The 7,410-nt window shown below is 45.2% G+C and overlaps 1 pseudogene; it reads right to left on the reverse strand.

The window, feature by feature from the left end:
• Positions 1–3,015: 3,015 nt before the first annotated feature.
• Positions 3,016–3,134, reverse strand: LOC111737251 (annotated as a pseudogene).
• Positions 3,135–7,410: the final 4,276 nt, after the last annotated feature.

Consider the following 7,410-nt stretch of genomic DNA (forward strand, 5'->3'; position numbering starts at 1 on the left):
ACAGCTGAACTCTTTTCCAAACAAGATCTTACCCCAGAACTCCACTACATAAAGCAGATACAAAGCGGCTTTGCTGCGGATGACGCGAGTGTGGGGGTCCTCCTCCTCACCCCGCCCAGGACACCCTTCTACACGGAAGAGTAAGGACCCTTCGTTCAGTCTTAAGTAGCTGTGAAATAGCATAAGGTGGCCGCGTGGCCTTATGCAGGTCACTTATACGCTCCGAGCCTTAGTTTCTTCCTCAGCTGACATTCATTATCAGACTGTGCCGGGCTCTGTACACAGCCAACAAGACAGGCGGGGGCCCGGGACTCGAGGGGAGGCCTGAGGGCCCTGAGCGGGGAGGCCGCTGCGCTGACCGAGCAGGCTCGAGGCCTCTCTGGCGAAGGGTCCCTGAGATGCCACCGGGCTGGGAGAGTGTCAGCAGTTGAGAGGGTGGGCAGGGGCACAAGCAGAGGGACCGGTGACTCAGAGACCCTGCAACAGGAAAGAGCCTGGCACATATGAGGAAGTAACAAAAGTCCAGGCGGCCTGGAGTCCGGAGAGATGAAGAGAGTGTGGCCTGACTCACGGGAGGCGATGGCAGAAAGGTGCAGGTCTGAGGCCCTGTTATGAATCCAGGGCTTTGAGCAGCCCGTGGGGGATTAAACGAAGCTGTGCCCGGTCAGAGCTGCCTTTTCCGGGAGCTCTCGCTTTGGTAACAGGTATCGAGAATGGACTGGAGGGGGCAAAAGGCCATGGAAGGGACGACAGTCCCGAACAGGCGATTCACACAGGAGGAAAACACAAGAGCCAACGCACAAGGGAAAAGCCGCTAAGCCTCACTTGTAAACAGGAAAGTGCAAACTAAAACCACAGTGAAATGTGATTCACACCCATCAAGTGAGCGACAGTAGAAAAGCTGTCAGTGCCTTTCTGGTGAGAATGTGGGAGAGGAAGCTCTGCGACCGGAACAGGGGGACAAATCAGCGGAATCTGTCGAAGCCGAGGATGTCGCCTTCTCAGCAACTCCACTCCTAGGAAGGCGCCCGAAGGATGCGCATCCGCGTGCCGGCCAAGGCGTGAAGACCATCTGGGAAAGCACGGTCGGGGGGGCCGCAGCGGACCATGCGTCCAGAACGGTCCATTAAGAGCTGGGTCCCGTCAGACCCGTCAACTTGTAAAGTTGAATGGACTCCCCATTTGTCCATTTTAAAATGGAAATGATACATCCAAGATGAAATGCAAGCGGGATCGGAGGGGACCAGTAAGCATATGAATAGGTGGCCCAGACCGCATGTCACCAGCAGCCCCCCTGCCCCAGCTCACACGTATGGCCCTGCGCCTCAGTTCCTGCTTCTTGGAGGCTGTGAACTAACGTATGCTCTTTGAATTTTAAAGCCCCTCAGCTGGGTCATTTCTCAAGGAGGTGACAGTCTATAAAGAAGTTTAAAATATTAGAATAAAAAGCAGCCTTTGAAACGAAATGAGTTCTGCTTTGTGAAATGTCAGCACATTGTTCTCATGTTTCTTCTTTTTGTTCTACAGATGACTGACAGTCTCAGTTATGGACTGGGATGAGTTCGAAGCTTGGCGTCTGTGGTCATGGGCACCGAAGTCACGCCGCTGGGCTCGCCTGCTGCTTCTTTTGTGAAGAGGGCAGGGATGGCCTTATTCATTCAAGTTTAAATGCCTTCTCAGCTAATGTGGGTCGGTCAAGCCCTGCTGTAGAAAGATGTTCATTCTCATGCAGTAGAGGTGACAGCTTCACATGGATTTTCAGTCCCTTCTGGGGTGGACTTGAGAGGGGACGGTGTGGGGGGCCTGGGTGTTGATTAGTACCTCAGGCCCAAGACCCCCAGCGGCCACTACTTCCTCTGCTTGGTATTTGTTTCCTGTGATGGATATCAATCAGGTGCTGTGAAGCCTACTGCCTTTTGGAATGAATCTTAACTTTGATCTTCTGCTTTGATCTTCTTTTTAACTGTGGAAATATCAACTCTGTAAGGAAATATTTCTGATGAGAAAACTGAAAACAGCTTAAACTTTTCTCCATAAAGTTTTTTTCCGGGTGAGCAACGTTTTCGACTTAAAAACGTTCCTTGTAATTATGCCTCTGTGTGCATTCGTGCCTTTCCCTTGCTCGACTTCCATTCTGCTGGTTCAGCAGTCAGGAGTGGAGCCACACAGGGCTCGGCCGATGAAAGACGTTCTCATGATATGCTTAGAAAGCTAGAAAGTGGAGCCCAAGGAAAGAAACCCCACGTGTGCCATTTCCTTCCCCAATGCAGCATTTAAAGTGGAAAGGAATCTTTCTTTTTGGGATACCCTCTGCTCTCTCTTCCTTGTTAAAGAGAACATTTAAAGAAAGACAGCGGGAAAGACACACAAAAAATTATGTCAGATTTAGGAATCCATCCAATTTAAAGGAAAGAAAATCAGATGCCGCCAAGGGTACCACAAGTGTCAGATGCACCCGGCGAACAATCTAGAGCCAACACTGGCAGCCTAGAGGGAGCGTTTCATAACTCAAACCAGTTCCGAAGGGATTAAAAGCTAATTTTTTGAGCATTTAGCAGCAGCCTTTGACTAACGAGGTTCTTTACTGTATCACAAAAGCAGAAGTCGGAAAAGCATTAAAGTTTATAGTTTTTCAGAAAAGGTGATGTTTGCTCACATTTAGAGATTTATCGTTCTGAATTTGAGCAGATACCGCTGAAGAGAGAATCTGAAACAAGACACGGTATAGCAAGAGCACTCTCGAAGCCGCTGGGCAATGTGTAGAGAGGGGGTGTAATAAGGTAGATGGCATGAGTGTCTATCTAGGGCCCTGAGAGGGCCCAGGGGACAGAGAGCATGAGGTAACAGTGGGTCGTAGTCACTGTCGTATCTCTGGAGTCCAGAAGAGTGATTGGCACACACGACTGCGGTTATTTTTTATTTTTTATTTTATTTTTAGGCGAGGCAACCCTTGGTCGACCTCACAGATTGCAAGGACCTTGTCAGCTTACAATCCCTTATTTTTTTATTTTTTTACACCCACAGCATCTGGTCTTTCTAGGTGGTCTCCCACCCAAGTACTAACCAGGCCCGACCCTGCTTAGCTTCTGAGATCAGATGGGATTGGGCTTGTTCAGGGAAGCATGGCCGTAGACAGGATTACATTTTTTGAATGAACCAAAAAGAAATACAATTTCCAAATGAAGGTTTAACTGTAGAAACTGGGAACATCTGATAATTCTGGGATTTGTTAGACAGCACAGGATGCTCTACTGTGAATATGACCAGAGATATCAATTTCATATACAAGAGAATTACTAGACTTAAACATATAGTTTAATGCAAAGGCACTCAAAACTGGGAAAACTAAAGATTGGTAGCTCCCCTGAGAACACCTGTTTGTGTGGTTGTGTCGGGCCCCCAGAAGGCCAGTGGCTGCGTCCACTAGGTGTCCATTGCTGACTCGGTGACCCCATGTGAAAACATCATCAGAGGGTAGCTGCCTGGGAGCGTGGGCACCACCAGGACAGTGCAGCTCCTCCTGCCCTGAGAATGATCTTTCGGAAGGACAGGAGGAACCGAAGTCCTAGGTTGGTGCTGCTCTTGCCGTATGTGTGGACAGTCCACCCGGCCACTCCACAGTGTGCTGATGTGCGCGGATTTCACGCTTTGCTCCCTAGAAGACAAAGATGTCAACCCAATGCTCCTAACACAGGATGACCCCCTACAGTCATCTTGACATTAATTCGGTGGGGTTATGGTTTGAGAAGGAAACCAACCGGATACATGGTAGTGATATAGTATAGAGGAATTGGTATATACAGCACTAATATGAAATCGTAATAAAACACAAGTTAGCAACAGTACAGATAATGGAAGTTCTCAAATGGGATGATGTCTGTGAGTCTTTAGCTTTAGATATAACAAGGTTTTACCTTATTCCTGGTAATTGGTAAGGGAGCATCTAGTTGGTAACTATTTGTTTCTGCTTTTCTCCTTATTTCTCTCTCATGGATGCTCGTTCATCAGCGTGGGGAGAAGTATTGAAACATATCAGATGTTCCTTCCCCTAAAGCTTCTTTTAAAACAAATTTATTATTTTATGTACAATAAAGTACACTCAGAAATTGCATACTTTTTAAGCAAGATGCACCCATTTTTAAACGAGTTTTGACAAATGGACACACCCATGTAATCTTGCCACAGTCGAGATGCAGAACAGATTCATCACCCCAAAGTTCCCACGTGCCCTTTTCAGTGAATCCTATCCTGCCGCTCCCTGCTTTCTGTCACCATAGATTAGTTTTGCCCTTTCTATAATTTCATATAAATGAAATCATGCAAAATTACTTAGACTCCGGTGTCTGGTTTCTTTCACTCAGCATAATGTACCTGAGATTCTCCCATAGTGCTGTGTCAGTCAGTGTTTGTTGCTTTAAAATGCTGAGCAGCATCCCAATGTACAGACAGACCACAATCTATTTACCCCTTCACCTATTGATGGACATTTGGGTGGTTTCCAGTTTTTGACTACTATGAATGCAGCTGCTTTCAACAGTCATGTTCAAATCTTTATGTAGACTTACATTTTTCATTTCTCTTGAGCAAATTACCTGAATTATTTTCGTAGCTCATTTTCGCCTATCGAATTAAGTGCACTGAGTTGTCCCCCCACAGAACGGTTTGAATGACCTTTCTTGCTTATCTACCCAACCCGTACTCACCTTTTAGCCACGCTTAGTTACCTTCGGATCTCTGCAGGGCCTCTGTGGTTTCTAGACGGCACCGTGGCTCACTCCGTGTTCTGCATTTGGACTCTCTTCCCACCTCTCTCAGATTCTTCCCTACCGTTTGAGTCCCATCTCAAATGCCTCCCTTTCATAAATTGTCCCTGACTCAACCATTAGAAGGCATCTCCCCCTTCACTGAACTTGGCACTCTTTGTACAGCACTTGCCTTATGTCGTAATTACAGTTGGTTCTCATTATTTATGGCAGTTATGTCTATAAAGTCTCCACAAACACTGAATTAGCGAACACTAAAACTATTGCTCCCAGGGAAATACAGGTTTAAGTTCCCACGAGCCTCTGGTCACCACATTTTCATCAAGCAATCGATATATAACTTTATTGTATGTGTTTCTGTTTAAAGACACCTTCTTTAATATGGAGTTTTCACTAACATTGAACCCACAGGCAGTCACGCTAGGACTCACGCCTGAATGAAGCTTACCGAGCACATCACGGGCTTCTAGAATTAAGAACACTAGACAGCACCTCGGAGCTCTGGGGATCGTTTTAAACAGCAAAATCACCAGCACGAAAAATGCGAAAACGTGGTACTAAACAGACTGTAAGAAAGGACGCTGTTTACAGCAGGAGAGCTGAAACGGGAAGGCGGAGCACCGTCGGCTTGTCTGACCTCAGCTGGGAACATGAACGTCGGGAGACTTGAAATTTTAACCCTCCTGTGCAAGTCCACGAATGACTATGGTGAGTAGGCAAATCCACAAACTACAGAATCCAAAAGTAATGGGGACTGGCTGTACTCGCATACTTCTTTCCCTTCTGTGAGCTCTAAGCGGGTGACTTTATCTCCCATGTTCTCGAACACACTGCCTGGCCTGGCCTAATGGAGGAATGTGATATTGAGAAGCATTTGGGGGAAAATGATAGCGAAATAAAGTTACACTAGGTCATCCACCTTATATGGCAGGCCCGTGCTGGGAGCAGGGTATACAGTGGTGAACAAAATAAGAGACCCTGTTCTCAAATAATAGGAATAAGATTAGGAAAGCCAGCAAAAAGAGGAAATAGCAAAGCTTGAATTGTAAAACTTCCCCTCAAATGTAAAGATGATTTTAGAGACAAAGCTGATAACTTACCTTAGCCATCTTAAAATAAATAAAAATAAAAATCGATTTGCAGCTTCCTAGGAGAGGCTGAAGGCAGAACATTGCTGTGGTTAAATGCGTGACTGGAGTCAGACTGCTCCATCTGGAGTTCTGGCCGAGTCTTACGAGCTGTGTGACCTTGGGTGAGTTGCTTAACCTCTCTTTGCCTCCATTCCTCTTCTGTAAAATTGGGGTAGCGTATCATCTACTTCTGGGTTGTTATGAAGATGACATGAGAATATTTGTAAATCATTTAGAATAGTGCCTAGTATAGTAATAAGCATGTGTTAATCATATTTTAAAGACTAAGCATTCAATTTATTTGCTGAAGAAGCAGATCTTGTCAGATCAATTTGATTATCTTTGAGAGAAACAGGTAAGTGATTTGTGAGGTACTTTTCCACGGCATTCTCATTATCAGGCTAGGAAAATGCAGCCTTAACCACATAGGTGAAGAGTCTAGAGAAAAGATGGGCTGAGTAGAGATGCGCCGACACCACAGGGCTGAATCGTGGTTGGTCCTGAGGCTAAGAATCACCACCGCCATTCCGCTCAGTCCCTTGGTGAGTGACACACAAACCTACCGAGAAAGTGCTCAGTGCAGATATGTAGAGAAGGATTAATTTAGGATGGGCTGTTAACACAAAAAGAGACATTAAAGTTTCAATAATCTAAAACATTAGACAAAATGATTCTATAAAAACAGCATAAGGTCAATAGCCATGAAGTAAAATAAAACCACACACACACACACTAAACACAGAGGGAGTGACTGGATTGCACAATTCTAGTCAGCTGGGACCCATAATCACTCTGGAAGTGCAGGCAGGGTACTGCGATGAATGTCACCACAGTAGGAAGCCTCCATTCTGCCCTAGCACATAATCAAAAGCACACAACATGCAGTGCCAGAAAACAAGCATTAAGCCCATTTTCTGAATGCATCAGGATGCCAAAGGTCCTATGTCCGATCATCATTCATAAAGCGTGGCTGAGGAAGCTGGCCCCGAAAGGAAGGAAAACAGTGTATGAGGAAATACCGAAGGTAGTTATTCTGTCTGGAGAAGAGAAAGCTGAAATGGTACTAAATATCGTTGAGAACGAAAGAATTTTTTTTCCCCTCAGTATCATGCCTGTAGGAAATTGAGAAAATAGAACCAATGAAATTCATTACAGTCATAAAATCCTTTTACTTGTGGACAGATGATTATGTCAATGTGCTATGAAAATGAAAGCCTTATATAACTCTAAGGGGGGAGGTCTCAAGATTTCTGCCCCATAGCAAATGTAGATGCCAGAGCACATATGCTCAGGGCAAAAAAATGACAGTTGGTTTATAGTTTTCAGTGAATTCTGCTTATTCTTTATATCACTTGTCTCAGAATGTGGGAGCCATTTGTTTCATGTAATACGAAGCCAGTGCATTTAACTGTAGCACATTAATAGTCATGAACAGTAGAAAGTTTGAGAGTAATAAGGAATACAGTGGCCAGCTTTAAAAGCTTTGCTGTTTTAGTCATTTGATATTAAATATAATT

The sequence above is a fragment of the Pteropus vampyrus genome, unplaced genomic scaffold, assembly GCF_000151845.1.
Source record: "Pteropus vampyrus isolate Shadow unplaced genomic scaffold, Pvam_2.0 Scaffold24, whole genome shotgun sequence".
Lineage (NCBI taxonomy): Eukaryota > Metazoa > Chordata > Mammalia > Chiroptera > Pteropodidae > Pteropus > Pteropus vampyrus.